This window comes from Garra rufa, chromosome 18, assembly GCF_049309525.1.
Source record: "Garra rufa chromosome 18, GarRuf1.0, whole genome shotgun sequence".
Classification (NCBI taxonomy): Eukaryota; Metazoa; Chordata; class Actinopteri; order Cypriniformes; family Cyprinidae; genus Garra; species Garra rufa.
Genome location: NC_133378.1, coordinates 7,438,333 through 7,454,060, shown reverse-complemented (window position 1 = coordinate 7,454,060; position 15,728 = coordinate 7,438,333).

Genomic DNA, 15,728 nt, shown 5'->3' with positions numbered 1-15,728 from the left:
GATGAGCTGCACAGGCCCAACCCTTTATCAACACACACACACACACACACACACACACACACACACACACACACACACACACACACACACACACACACACACACACGTTGGGTTTACATGTTTTATGGGGACATTCCATAGGCGTAATGGTTTTCATCCTGTACAAACCGTACTTTCTATGGCCCTACACCTACCCTACACCTAAACCTAGCCCTCACAGGAGATTGTGCAAACTTTTACTTCATCAAAAAAACTCATTGTGCATGATTTATAAGCCTGTTTCCTCATGGGGACCTGAGAAATGTCCCCACAAGGTCAAAATCTACTGGTATTCCTATCCCGTGATGAATACCAGGTACACACACACACACACACACACACACACACACATAAACATATACACTCATGTAGGGTTGTTCCCCCTGAGGATAAAGCCTATTGTTAAACACCGGTGGGAGGATCTACACACTGCTCTTCATATCCTCTATAGTCTGTATACGTCCACCTGACACATGTATTATTATTCATTAATATTTCATTGGTTAGTTAATTGGCATACTGTATGCACCTTGTCTTAGGTATCTTATGGTTTATTTAAAGGCGCATTCAGTACTTTTCACCTCGTTCAACAAATGTTTCACAGATAGAAAATAATGTACACCCCTGTCATATCAGTCTATTTAAAACAATTTGATCACATAACCAGTCAAATAAAAGCATTTCATCTCAGTGACCCTTATTATTTGATGCTTTCTCTTAAGGAATAAATGAACCTATTTTCTCAGTGCTCTCAGCAACCTTTTGAGGGTCTGACAGCCCCTTTGAATGTATAAAAACATTTGTGATAAGCAAAAATCAACTTTGAAATTAAAAATATAAGCAATATTAGCAGTTGTGTTAAATTTTGAATTAATGAACGAATGAATGAATACATATTACAAACATTTAAAAAAAATAATTAAGGGTTATTTTTGTTAAAATTGTCAGTTTTCTGCACTTTCTTTTAGGTCTTAAAGGAACACTCCACTTTTTTTGGAAATAGGCTCATTCTCCAGCTCCCCCCGAGTTAATAAGTTGAGTTTTACCGTTTTAAAATCCATTCAGCCGTTCTCCTGTTCTGGTGATATCACATTTAGCATAGCTTAGCATAGATCATTGAATCCTATTAGACCAATAGCATCACGTTCAAAAATGACCAACGAGTTTCGATATTTGTCCTATTTAAAACATGACTCTTCTGTAGTTATATCGTGTACTAATACCGGCGGAAATGCAAAGCTTCAATTTTCTAGGCTGATAAGATTAGGAACTACACTCCCATTCCGGCGTAATAGTCAAGGAAGTTTGCTGCCGTAACATGGACGCAGCAGGAGCAGTAATATCACGCAGCACATGTGCAAATGCTAAACTAGCTGGGAACTCATTTCTGATAATACTCCGCCTGCTGCATCCATATTACGGCAGCAAACTTCCTTGACTATTACGCCGGAATAGAAGTGTAGTTCCTAATCTTATCAGCCTAGAAACTCACAGCTTTACATTTCCACCGGTCTTAGTACACGATATAACTACAGAAGAGTCAAGTTTTAAAAAGGACAAATATGGAAACTCGTTGGTCATTTTTGAACGCGATGCTATTGGTCTAATAGGATTCAATGATCTATGCTAAGCTATGCTAAAAGTGATATCGCCAGAACAGGAGAACGGCTGAATGGATTTCAAAATGGTAAAAATCAACTTATTAACTCGGGGGGAGTTGGAGAATGAGCCTATTTCCAAAAAAAGTGGAGTGTTCCTTTAAAGGGATAGTTAACCCAAAATATAAATTCTAGAAAATTATGTCATTCAAACCTGTATGATTTTCTTACTTTTATGTTCAAAAGTTTGAGATCAGTAAGATTTTAATGTTTTTTTAAAGAAGTCTCTAATGCTCTTCAAATATCCATTTATTCAATCAAATTTATTCAAGTAATTATGTCATTCAAACCTGTATAATTTTCTTACTTTTATGTGCATATATATATATATATATATATATATATATATATATAGCTGTTCAAAAGTTTGGGATCAGTAAGATGGTAATATTTTTAATAGAAGTCTCTTATGCTCATCAAAGATGCATTTATTTAATCAAAAATAGAGAAAAAAAAGTAATATTATGAAATATTATTGTAATTTAAAATAACAGTTTTCTATTTTTTATACTTGAAAATAGAATTTATTCCTGTGATGCAAAGCTGAATTTTCAGCATCATTACTCCAGTCTTCAGTAGCTGCGTTTCCATTACAGATTTCCATTACAAAACTTTGGCGCTATTTTATAAATGTCAATTAAAAAGTATTACGAAATGACGCGTTTCCATTATGCGACTGAAACTTAATTTTTTATCTCGTGATAAGTCATGGCCAACGGATTTTTGTGGGATTTTGACTATATTTAATTGAAATGTGACCTGTAAATGCGGAAAGAAAATGTTTGCATTGCTGTTTTGCGAAATATTACTTTCGAAAGCAATTCCAAAAAGGAATATTTCGCAAAACAGCAATGGAAATGTTGTTTTCGCATTTACAGGTCACATTCAATTAAATATAGTCAAAATCTCACAAAAACCAACACTGGTTAATGGAAACACTGTCATTTCGCAATACTTTTAAATCGACATTTAAACGACATTTAATCTGTAATGGAAACGCAGCTACAGTTGGAAACAATTGTGCTGCTAAATATTTTTTTGAAACCGGTGATACTTTTTTCAGGATTTTTTGATAAATAAAAAGTTAAAAAGAGCAGCATTTATTCAAAATAGAAATCATTTCTAACAATATAAGTCTTTACTATCACTTTTTAGCAATTAAGCATCCTTGCTAAATAAATGCTTGCTGAAAAATGTACTGACCGCAAACCTTAAATAGTATTGTACATTGTTACAAAAGATTTCTATTTTAAATAAATGCTGTTCTTTTAAACTTTTTATTAATAAAAAAAAATCCTGAAAAAGTAGCACAGGTTCAGGCCTGATAGTGGAAAAAATTCCTGAGCCTGAACTTTTTTTTCCCTTGCCCCCGAGGTGAGTGGGGTGGAGGTACTATGTATGCGACGCACTTTTAACACATAACTTGTTGGTTCAGTTCAGTCAGATAAAGGTTTTTTTTTTTACAAAAAAAGCTTATAGATTGGCATTTCAGCCTTTATCCCATTAAAATGAATAAATCAAGTATATAATGCATAACATTTATTTAAAACAATGTCCTAATTGTTTAGATTTTTAGAAAGCACATTAACTTCTTTCACATTTACAACTCTGTGTTTGCATAAAAAACATTGGTCGAGATTTGCAATAATCTGACCAAAAACAGCTAAAAATTTGGACGTGCAAATTAATTCTATGTCACGAGGGGGCGCTTTAGGAGCGCTGAAATATTACGGTTTCCCTAAGAATGGCTGAAAGCAAAGCAGCATTAACGCTGTTTTATCAGTCATGAAATGAAAATGCCAACGACACGTTTCTGAGGACAGTCGGTTCCCTTCAGATACATTCATATAAAGACAACAGTGCCCCGTTTTGACTTTGAAAGTGCAGTGAGCATATTTATTCAATGAAATCATTGCCTCTTAAAGTTTAATCCAGCTCTATCGCGATTCTCGTCTTTCCGTCCCCAACTGTAAGACCTCTTAAAATAATTAATCCTCTTCTTTTACTATTTAAAATATTTACCACTTTTTATGGCCTTAAATTTGATACAACTAAATTGAGTTTTAAGGACCCCATGAGCCCTCTACTTCAGGATAGCCGTCGGGCAGCCGGTCAAATAATGTTGGTAGCCCGACTGGAAAACCCAATAGCTCCGGGACGTCGGGCTAGCGATTTTGCGAGCCCTGTAAATATGCCTTTATCAAAATCTTTAATGTCTTCCCCTGGCTTCATAAACATATCCATGAATTACGGTTTGAGTTGCCAGTAGGAGACAATTGTACAGTATGGGAGCTAAAAACACCTTCGCGCATGGAGCATTGCCTTAACCTGTATCAATCTATTTGACAAAGACACAAGGCCCGCCCCTTCCCTACTTCTGATTGGCTCATCGGCTAGAATGTGACTTGTTTGAGTCGTTGAGCGTCAAGCTGCTCTCTGACCTGCACATCTCAGAGAAATGACAGATCAATATCCGCGAACCTGATTTTTTTTTTTCCCCGCAGCCACAGTACGCCGGAAATCCGGCGTGGTGCCGGAACGCTATCACCCCTGCAGGTTCCCAAAAAAAATATTAAGCAGCAACTGTTTTTAACTGTTGTCAACATCGATAATACATCATCATATTGGAATGATTTCTGAAGGATCATGTGACACTGAAGACTAGGGTAATGATGCTGAAAATTCAGCTTTGCATCACAGGAATAAATAACATTTAAAAAAACATTCAAATAGAAAACCACACTTTTTTTTTTTTTTTTAAAGTTGCAATAATATTTCACAACATTACATTTTTTTTCTGTATTTTTATTCAAATAAACACAGCCTTGATGAGCAGAAAGACTATATATATTATAATTGTTCATCATAAATAAGGAAAATTTCATACTGCTTTCCAGAACCAATGTAAAATCAAAGTGGCCCAAAATATAAACCTGTCATGTACTCACCCTTATTTGTCTTGCTTCCGTGAAATGCAACGATGGTAACTCCATATAAGTCTGTATGATACGTGTGTGTTAATTCTTCTGAATTAATACTATTGCTTTTTGTTTGTTTAAAATATAGCGTACTGTAACTTAAATATTCACTTAAAATCTTGACCTCCACCAGTCTACTCCGGCGCGCGCACGCGAAAAAAGTTTACGTTCATCACAGAGAGCGCCACACATTGGCGAGGAAGAAACTGCACACAAAGAACAACTGGATTAATCTATTACAATTATTTTATATATAACGTATTTGCAAATCGGTATTGCGCCAGTGATGTTGGTTGTTGTGAGATGTATCATGACTGGTTTCTAGCCATCTAAACAGAGCCATAGAACATATTTCTATTTTTTTGAACGTAAAGTTAATTAAATCACAGTATTTACTTTTTATATATCATCATATAGTCCCTAAATGGGGGAAATTTGTCTGATTTCATTTAAGTATTTAAATAAAGACGTCTAGTTTTTTTATAAAAAGCTAGCTACTTAAAGTAATCACAGATTAGCTCGTTTCAAATAAGTACTTATAGTTTTGGACATATTTAGCTCCTATAACCCTGTCTATGAATGTGCTAAACTATATATATATATATATATATATATATATATATATATATATATATATGTATATATATGTGTGTGTGTGTGTGTGTGTGTGTGTGTGTGTGTGTGTGTGTGTGTGTGTGTGTGTGTGTGTGTGTGTGTGTGTTTAATGGAATCTTATGCTTATCAAGACTGTTTATTTGATAAAAAATACAGAACAACTGTAATATTGTGAAAAATTATTGCAATTTCTAATATTGGTTTCCTGTTTTAATATACTTTAAAATATAATGCTGGATTTTTATCAGCCATTACTCCAGTCTTCAGTGTCACATGATCTTTAAGAACTCATTATAATATTCTGATTTATTATCAATGTTGGAAACAGTTGTGCTGCTTAATATTTGTGAGTAATGATGCTGAAAATTCAGCTTTGCATCACAGGAATAAATTACATTTTAAAATATATTCAAATAGAAAACATTTACTTTGAATAGTAATAATATTTCACCATTTTACTGTTTTTATTGTAAGCAACATTTCTCTTTAACATCATGGTTTCTAGTATCAACACATTAAGAGTAAATAGCTAAATGCAGATATACTGTAGGTGATCGTAATGATAAAAATTAGGCAAAAAAAGAGGGACGTGTAAAAGACAATGGAGTGGCTTATACCACAATCTTTAGCAAATCAAAGTAATTTCACTAAAAATAAAAAATAAAAATAAATACACTGCTGCTCAAACGTTTGGGATCGGTAAGATTTTTAATGTTTTAAATGTTAATGTTCAAAAAAAGTCTCATGCTCATCAAAATTTATTTGATCAAAAATACAGAAAAAAGTAATATTATGAAATATTATTGCAATTCAATAACAGTTTTATACTTAAATATAATTTTCATCAGCCATTACACCAGTCTTCAGTGTTATGATCCTTCAGAAATCATTTTAATATATTGATTTATTACTTTTATTATCAATGTTGGAAGCAGCTGTTGCACATTTTTTTTTTTTTTTTTTTGGAACCTGTGATACTTTTTTCTTTGATTCTTTGTTAAAAGAACAGCATTTATTCAAAATAGAAATCTTTTCTAACAATATACGTCTTTACTACCACTTTACTATCACTATCCATTTAAAACATCCTCGTTGAATAAAAGTATTAATTTATTTTAAAAAAGAAAGAAAAATATGACTGACCCCAAACTTTTGAATTGTAGTGTAGCCTATATTGTAACAAAATGTATATTTTGAATAAACACTGTTTTTTTTGTTTTGTTTTTTTTATCAAAGAATCCTAAAATAAGTATCACAGGTCCCAGAAATATGAAGCATCACAACTGTTTCCAACATTGATTATAAATCATCATTAGAATGATTTCTGAAGACTGCAATGATGCTGAAAATGCATCTTTGCATCACAGGAATAAATTAGATTTTAAAGTATATTAAAATAGAAAACTGTTATTTTAAATTGCAATAATATTTCACAAATTTATTTTTTGATCAAATAGATACAGCCTTAATGAGCATATGAAACTTCTTTAAAAACATAAAAAATCCTACTTATCCCAAACTTTTGAACAGCAGTGTATATATATTGGGCACATACTTTATTTAGGATTAGTGTATTGCAGTTACAGTAGCTCAGTTCTATCCACACAATAGTTTTTATACAGAGGTGTCAGTATTGCTAAGCCTCAACCAAAATCATATAATTTTCTCTTTTATATGAGCATAATTGTTCACTTTCAACTTAGAAACATAAATTTTCTCCATGAAAAATGGCTTAAATGTTTGTGAATTTCATCTTCAGGAGTTAGCATGAGTTCATCTCATCACACATGGATGATGGTCCCTCTAGTGGCGCATGAGGTTTAGGTGTCTGTTCCACGAGCAGAAACACAGACAGCAGAACAGATGCAGCACATGTGCACAAAGCTTCTGCTTTAAGTTATCTGCAGTTTGCTACCTGAGTTAACAAATTATAAAACCTTCTGAAGACCTAAGCAAACTCAGTAGGCAATTACACACATGATCCCATAAAAAAAAAATCTTCCCTTTAACTCCCTCAGAATTCCAGATATCAGCTAATTATAAATAATAATAATAATAATAATAATAATAATAATTAAATAATCTGATAATTTTCCACATGCCTTTTTCTTTAATTTCCTACTCAGATTATTTACATTAGGCGACCACTTTGTCTAGTCAAATGTGTCTTGTAATCCACTGTTGCTCTCCATGTCTCTCCACACCCTTCACGTGTGCAAAAAAGCTTTATCTTTGATTCTAAGAATGACAGCGAACAGATTTTGAGGCTTAAGGTTAATGCTGTAGAAAATGTGCATAAAACTATACCATTAAGCGTTTTAAAGCACCCGGAAAGCTCCTTTAATTAAGCTTGTTTAGGGGGACATGCGTCAGCTGGATCGCTGTTTCACCGCTCCGGTCTTTTGTTGAAGTTTAAATCCTTTGACCCAGTGACCCAGTCTAAGTGGCTTTCTCTTGTTCTTTATCAGATTGCCACACCGATCGCTGTTAAGACTGTGTGGCCTTAAATCTCAAATACGGATTTGAGCAGAAAAGTTGCAGATAAGGGTGTTTGAGAAGCATTACACCACTCTAAAATACTTAAAACAGTGTATCAAATAAAATATGTGGATGTACTGTATTTACAGTATAGTAACAGATTGTCTTATTTACACGTTTCCGGCATGTTTTAAGAAGGTGGGTTACGAGTGTGAATTTTTTGGTTCATAAATGCGTAAGACACACTATATCTGGTGATGGCACATATGGAGAACAATCAATACATTTAAAATTAGTGTTGGAAATGTTACTTTAGAAATTTAATAGGTTACAGATTACAAGTTACCCTATGTAATAAGTAGTGTAACTATTTAGATTACTTTATTAAGTAATGCAACTGATTACTTTTTTATTACCTTTCAGATTTTTTCTAAACTGTTAATCATTTTCAAACAAGATTAATGTCAGACTTTCAAAATCTTCATCACTTTAATTAATATCATAAAAATGTCATTTTAAAACACAGCCACCACAAAACCAGTCTCTTTGAGATCGTTCTGAGGTTGAATACTGATTTAAAACCATAACAAAAAATAGTTTATTAGCTGTGATACTGTTTTTGAAATCAAATCTTTGCATTGCTACTATGACAGGAAACACTGTCATCTAACAATGCCCTGAAAAAATATTAATTTAAAGTTATGGAATAAGCATGTGTCCTATTCGGTCATAAACTCATGAAACATTGGTGTCTCATATTTTAGAGCAGTCAATGCAATTTTGAAAAAAAAAATGTGTGTGAAAATATTCAGATGTAAGACCCCTTTACAGATTACAAGTGACCCTATTTTAAAATGTAATAAGTAGTGTAACTATTTAGATTACTTTTTGATTACCTTTCAGATTTTTTCTAAACTGTTAATCATTTTCAAACAAGATTATTGTTGGATTTTCAAAATCCTTCATCACTTCAATTAATATCATAAAAATTTAATTTAAAGCACAGCCACCACAAAATCAGTCTCTTTGAGATCGTTCTAAGGTTGAAGACTGATTTAAAATCATAACAAAAATAGTTTATTAGCTGTGATACTGTTTTTGAAATCAAATCTTTGCATTGCTATGACAGGAAACACTGTCATCTAACAATGCTTTGAAAAAAAAAAAAAATTAATTTAAAAAATAAAGCACATACATGAACCCAAATCGGAAAGTTATGGAATAAGCATGTGTCATAACATCATTTAGAGCAGTCAATGAAATTTTGAAAAAATAAAGTGTGTGCAAATATTCAGATGTAAGACCCCTTTACAGATTACAAGTGACCCTATTTAAAATATAATAAATAGTGTAACTATTTAGATTACATTGTCATTTTAAAGCACAGCCACCACAAAATCAGTCTCTTTGAGATCGTTCTGAGGTTGAATACTGATTTAAAATCATAATAGTTTACTAGCTGTGATACTGTTCTTCGAAACCAAATCTTCGCATAGCTATGACAGGAAACAATGCCTTGGAAAAAAATAAATAAAGCGCATGAACCCAAATTGCAAAGTTATGGAATAAGCATGTGTCCTATTCTGTCCTTTTCTATTTTGGGGGGAAAAAAATCTATTAAATCTGAATGTGTGTGAAAATATTTAGATGTTAGACCCCTTTGTAATCGTTAACACTTTCATAAGTAACTGTAATTTATTTACACGTTTTCTCAACTGTAATAGATTACAATTACATTTATACTGTATTGAATTACGTAATTCCGTTACATGTAAGTGGTTGCTCCCCAACACTGGCGAAAAAAGAAAAAAAATGTAGAGAAAGACACTAAAAATATATCAGTCAGTTTAATGAAAGATTTTTTAAAACATTCAAAGAATTTTGGCAACCAAATAATGCTAGCTAGCTGAGGCCATTATTGGAAAAGCGAGTAAAATCGGCACATTGTTTTTGGGGTTGGCTGGCACACTGTAAAACAACTGATTATTCATAGTAAATATGAACATGCACAGTACCTACACACACACACACACACACACACACACACACACACACATACATACAGATACAGATACAGATACAGAAAACACATGTAACAGGGCCGCAACCTGCCGACATTCAGAATGGCGGTCAACTGTATGTGTGTGTGTGTGTGTGTGTGTGTGTGTGTGTGTGTTTTAAAATTAATTAATATATATATATATATTACATTTGGTTCTTCAAAATGATTAAAAAAATGGTTAAAACCATGCAAAAATGCTTGAAATTAAACTAATTAAAATATTACTTTCAAAATAATTATATGAAGCGTATGCATTCTGAGTGGCATTTTGTGTGTGTGTGTGTTTAAAATATTATTTTTTGGCTTAAAATAAAGCCTTTTCACACTGTGCCAACCAGTGTTTGCATATTCGCACAACATAACTGTGGTCATACATTAATACATTACATTTTGTGACACTGAATTGATGACCCAATGACTTTCCACCTAGTTGGGTTTTGAACAGATTTATTAATTCATTGTTTTCTGAAATCCAAAAACAAACCAATCTCTAAATCAAGTATAATATGTAAATATCTAACACTTGTAAATCTGTAAAATTACAAGTTATCGCAAAATAGTCAAAGTCGTAGAATTGAATAGTCTTTTAACTCAGTCAATTAATAATAATAATAAATAAATAAAATCTGAAGACATAACTTTAACAATCCATGCAATACATAAAAGTACAATAATTTAGCATTCACTGTAGCTATGGTGTGATGCGGCATTTAGGTGGTTTGGAGGACCACTGGTTCATCCGGGTGGGTTTCAGCGAGACAGTTTTTCATGGGCTGACGAACCTGAGATTGACCAAAGCTCAAGCATTCTCAGGTTGGACAGTCCTTGAAAGCACTGCTCATCCAGGATGGCCGGATCACACTGACCACAGATTACTCGCTTCGTCTACCTCATCTTGAAAAAAAAAGAAAAAAAATTAACAGCAAAATCTAGATCTAGAAAAAAATCTAAATTGTAACTTGTAAATTGTACAATTAAATTGTATTCATTTCGATGATGAGAAGAAAATAATTGCAAATTATCTTTCATTCTTGAATGCAGGAAAAGCATGGACATTTACAGCTATATGTGACCCTGGACCACAAAACCAGTCTTAAGTAGCACGGGTATATTTGTGGCAACAGCCAACAATACATTTTATGGGTCAGAATTATCGATTTTTCTTTTATGCCAAAAATCATTAGGATTTTAAGTAAAGATCATGTTCCATGAAGATATTTTTTCAATTTCCTACAGTAAATATATCAAAACTTAATTTTTGATTAGTAATATGCATCGCTAAGAACTTCATTTGGACAACTTTACCCAAATAGTTGTATCTCGACCAAATATTGTCCTATCCTAACAAACCATACATCAATGGAAAACTTATTTATTCCACTTTCAGATGTTGTATAACTCTCAATTAAAAAAAACGACCCTTATGACTGGTTTTGTGGTCCAGAGTCACATATGAAGATATAAAATGATAAATAGATGGAAAAACACAGAAAATCAGTTTTAGAACCATACTTGTGAAAAGTTACTAAATATCTCCTTGAATTTCCATTAGACCAGTATGTAAAAATGAATCAAATCCAATTTGGAATACTGAAAACCATGAAAATTGAACTCTAAACATTTACAAAAACACACTGACCAAATCTTAAGAAATCTTATAGAAATATCCTATAAAAAGTACTTAACATATGGCCTACATTACGAGTAAATAAATAGACATAACAAATCATTTTACATTCAATCACCAGCAATAAACTGTACTCTGAGACTGTTCTTACAGTATCTATCATGCTTTACTGTATGCTATATTGTAATGATGTGCCAACTTTCGCGCCTTTACCAGCTGGAAACGGCCACTGAAACCTTTACCTTGCAACATCCATATTATCTAAATAGCTACATACTGTAAATATAAAACATAAATTGTTTAAAGCAAAACTAAAGAGTTTTGACCAATGCAATTATTACATTACAGCCACTTAGAGACAATTAGCTCAGCGGTGTCTGATTGTAATGGCCTCGTGGCTTTACAGAACAACACCGTCCCACGGCTTTAACCCTCTGAATATCAGAAAAAGCCATAAAATATCACTCCTACCATTCATTTTGACACCAGAATGGTTCAAAGTCATGAAATCTTACAAATTTATTCACAGATGCATTGTCTGACCTCGTCAAAAACTATAAACCATAAAACATTTGTGCACAAACATCATCTCAAATGTAGTTCAGATGCCAAAAGGTCTCTAAAATTGGATCTCTCACTGTATGTTTAATTCAGCGTTCATTGTGGGCTGGTACACGCAGATATGCAAAACACTCACCTCTGCTTTACCTTCACAGATGTTGCTTCACTCCTCGTCGCTCCACACTGACAGAGGATTTCGAGGCCTTCAAAAGCTGTCACTTCAGCCCGTAGAGATGCCGGACCATCAAGCTGATGTTCACCCACTCGCTCTCTCCAGCGCTGTGACCTAAAGGGCCCTCGCGAGCTGCTGGAGATGCTGTAGAGCTGCCACACATCAGCAAAGCGCCTCCTTCCTGTTTGTCACTATGAACAAGCTTGTGGTAAACTTTCCATGACATCTCAATATTGAGGGCCACTAGAGCACGTTCATTCATCTCAACCGCTGCTTTTTCAAAAGTCTTATGTGACGTGGTGATTGTTTTATGACAGAGGAAGAGTAAGATTATAGATTCTTCGATGCAGATCTGAGTGGTAGAGCATTTGCAGTTAGTTTGAAGCATCTCTGCCTTTTCATTTTAACCAGGCTGATTATTACGATGAGTCATATTAACCAAAAGCTGCATTAGTCACTTATATTAATACATTACAAAAGGCTTGAAAATGGTCTCGGTTTGCAGAGCAAAAGCTTTGTTTTTTAACATTCATGACATGTCGTGTGTTGAAGTAAAAGGTAAGCTCGCAGTGTAGTGTGGACTAGATTGAGAAGAGTGGTTAGTTGGTATTATAACGTTGACTGTCATATATATCAGAGTGGAGTTAATTATGGAAAGTGATGAAAGATTGCTAGGTTAGTTTCCATATCTAGAGGACAACCACAGCATCCTTCCTGTGCGTTTGAGAGATGAATGACTTTCAATCCCGCCGTCTCGGGAGGCAAAATGCATATAAAATAGAATGAAACAGTTTAGCACATTCTTCACTTCAAATCCCTAAACAGATTTTGAATGGAAAATGTATTAATGGTTGAATTCTTAGAGAGAAGATTTCATTTATGTCCTCAGAAGACAAAAAGATCAACTGGCTGTTGCAATTACAGCTGAAATCAAACACTGTACTTCCATAGGAAAGTCTAAGAGGTAAGATTTTAAAAGAAGTCTGTTTTGAAAATACAGTCAAATTGTTAAATATTATTAGAATTTAAAATAACCGTTTACTATTTGAAAATATTGTAAAATGTACTTTATTTCTGTAATCAAAGCTGAATTTTCAGCATCCTCACTCCAGTCTTCAATGTTACATAATCCTTCAGAAATCATTCTAGTGTTTCTAGCTTACACATTGTTTCAGGATTATTTAGTTGATATGATTCATTAGGGTCTTAATGAGAAGTCTATAACATACTTTGGTTAAAATTTCTCAGTGGTAGTGTAAAAAAACACTCTTTTTAACTTGTCAAAATCAGCCCTTTTTAGAGCAAGCTATTCTGTTGCATGTTCTTTTAAATGATAATGAGCTCTGCTCGCCCCGCCCCTCTCTGCTGTCGGATGACGAGCCGTAATGTTTACTTTAGCCACGTTTAGCTGTGTTTAGTTGCAAAACTTGCTAACTAGCACATTGTTCAGAAAGGCCATTTGCAAAGATGCATTAAAAAACCCTTATACTCACTTCTGCTGTGGGTGAAGCTGCATCACGAATGATTAGCACGAACATAGACGCATATATAGATCGGGATCGGCACTTTTCATTTCCAAAAGGAAAGTGATATTAATCCTCTGTGTCTTCAGTGGCTCAGATGTCGAGAGTAAGTGACGACTGCTATGTTCATTATTACATCCAACAGCAGAACACCCCAATCGCTCAATCAGAGACATTCTTGTCTTCCACTGCACCTGAGTCGCACAATGGCGATCGGAGTCGGACTGTTTCAGCTCGATAAGGGGCGGGTCTAAGGTTAGGCGCTCATGTCCATCAGCTATCGTGGGAGCGCCCTCTGTCTGTGTGTCATCACACCTACAAGATGACCTGATTTTAAAAAGGGTATATTATTTTTAAAAAAGTTAAAAAATACCACTGGATGGATTTTTATCATTGTAGGGTGGTTGTGTACACAAACTGCCAACACACATTAATGTTCAAACAACACGTAAACTTGAGTTTTGCATCCGATGACCCCTTTAAATAACAACAAAAAACCAATCTGATCTCATGACGAAAATGCAAAATATGTACCTATCATATCACTGCACACATAGTACATATCACTGCAGTTTTCAACAGAAATGAACACTAGATGCTTAGTAGCTCCGTATGTTTCACTTTCCAAACGGAGTTGGACTTAGGATGCAGAATCCTTGGGTACAAATCCCGAAAAACATGATTTGCGATGAAAGAGCTGAAAGATGAGAGATCGAAAAACAAGCTAAAACTGCATGCTTCCGATTGTGTTTTTACGTCACATTCGCTTTTGTTCATACTATCAGGTAGCCTGGAAAATCCAGACCCTAATCTATTAAGATTAAGGGTCTGGCATCGAGCAATGAAAAGGACCTAACTGGAGGGGCGGCACCAAGCATGCATTTGAAACTCTCAATGCACGCAATTGGATAACGCCACGACCAATCACAACAATACACGATGTGACGCATCCAGAGCGATGGTGAACATATAAGAGTGGATTTCAATGTTATAACATAAACAATGTGACAAGATTAATAACTATTAATTACGACAGCCGAATCAACCTCATAAAACAATTAGGTCCGATCAAACTATTCATTATATCAACTAATATGTGGATGGACGCTAGCTTTTTATCCAGCAGCAATACATATCGTCCTGTTCAAGTTAGGCTACTGTATTACTATTGAATAGTTCAGTTTTTCGTTACAGTAAGTTTACCAAGTGACTCTTACCATTTGTAAATGAAATGGACCTCATCCACCACAATCTCGATCAGGTTGTCCCAATATATTTATCGCCACTTCTTTTTTAACAGCCAGGACTCGGGACTGCCGAATGCTATCTGGCATTGCCCGATTCGGATCTGTTCCTCTTCGTGGTCGCCCCAAACGCTTAACTACCAGTGGAGCTAACTGATAAATTAAACTCTTGCCGTATCCAGTCGGCAAAACAGCAAAAACGTCCTTCTTGCAAAGGAACGATTCGAGTGCGGTTTTCTCTTCCTCTTTTAAATGAAAAGCCAAGTCTTACTCGTTCATTGTAGCGGCCAAAACCGTTTCAAACAACTAGTTTTCATCTGTCGATCTCTTTCAATGTTTACTAATGATTCCGGACGTCGCAGCGAAGTCGTCATGAGTTTAGCTCGCCTCTGGCCCGCCTACATCAGATACACCGATTAGATTGGTTCCCACAATTGCTTACGTATTGCAGTAACATGCATCATTGCTCGAACTGTCAAACAAACTAAAACCGAAAGCACAATATGGCTTAATCCCTTCATCAAGTCTGTTTTTACTGTGCGTTTCAAAGCGAAGTGCACATATTGTTCAGGCGATCAGCTCGTGGTCTGGTGTTTTCCGCGCCTCAAAACGGCTCAGTTCACAGTGAAGCTTGTTTATTGCATGTACAGTGAGTTTAGTGCGCATTTGGGAAGGCTAAGGCAACCCGTTATGCTTTATATTCGCGTCAGAAAATTACAGCATTTCACTAGATTTGTAGTGAGATGCATTTTTGTTTTCACTGAACCTGAT